The sequence below is a fragment of the Wasmannia auropunctata genome, unplaced genomic scaffold (genome assembly GCF_000956235.1).
Source record: "Wasmannia auropunctata unplaced genomic scaffold, wasmannia.A_1.0 LD336078.1, whole genome shotgun sequence".
NCBI classification, from domain to species: Eukaryota; Metazoa; Arthropoda; class Insecta; order Hymenoptera; family Formicidae; genus Wasmannia; species Wasmannia auropunctata.
In genome coordinates, this window is record NW_012026812.1 from 5,091,163 (window position 1) to 5,091,521 (window position 359).

Below are 359 nucleotides of genomic sequence, written 5' to 3' on the forward strand. Positions count from 1 at the left end.
CACTCTCTCTCCCCTCTCTCTCTCTCTCTCTCTCTCTCTCTCTCTCTCTCTCTCTCTCTCTCCCTTCTTTCCTTCTATCACTATTTCATTTCTTTAAGGGCCCTGCCTAGTCAGCCACGATTTCCGCGTTGACGGTGGCGGTAAATATACCGATGAAGGGAGGCTGCTCCAATGACCTTACCCTTTATATATGTTGTCAAGGTCATGACCCCAAGTGACCTTCAGGTGGTTTTAGCCGTCGCTCGTTATTCGTTAAAAAGTTATTAACAAAATATATGTGAAAATATGTGTGGACGGAATAGGCATAAATATAACTATAATAATTAAAAAGTTATAAAAACTAAAGGACTTCGCCCCCC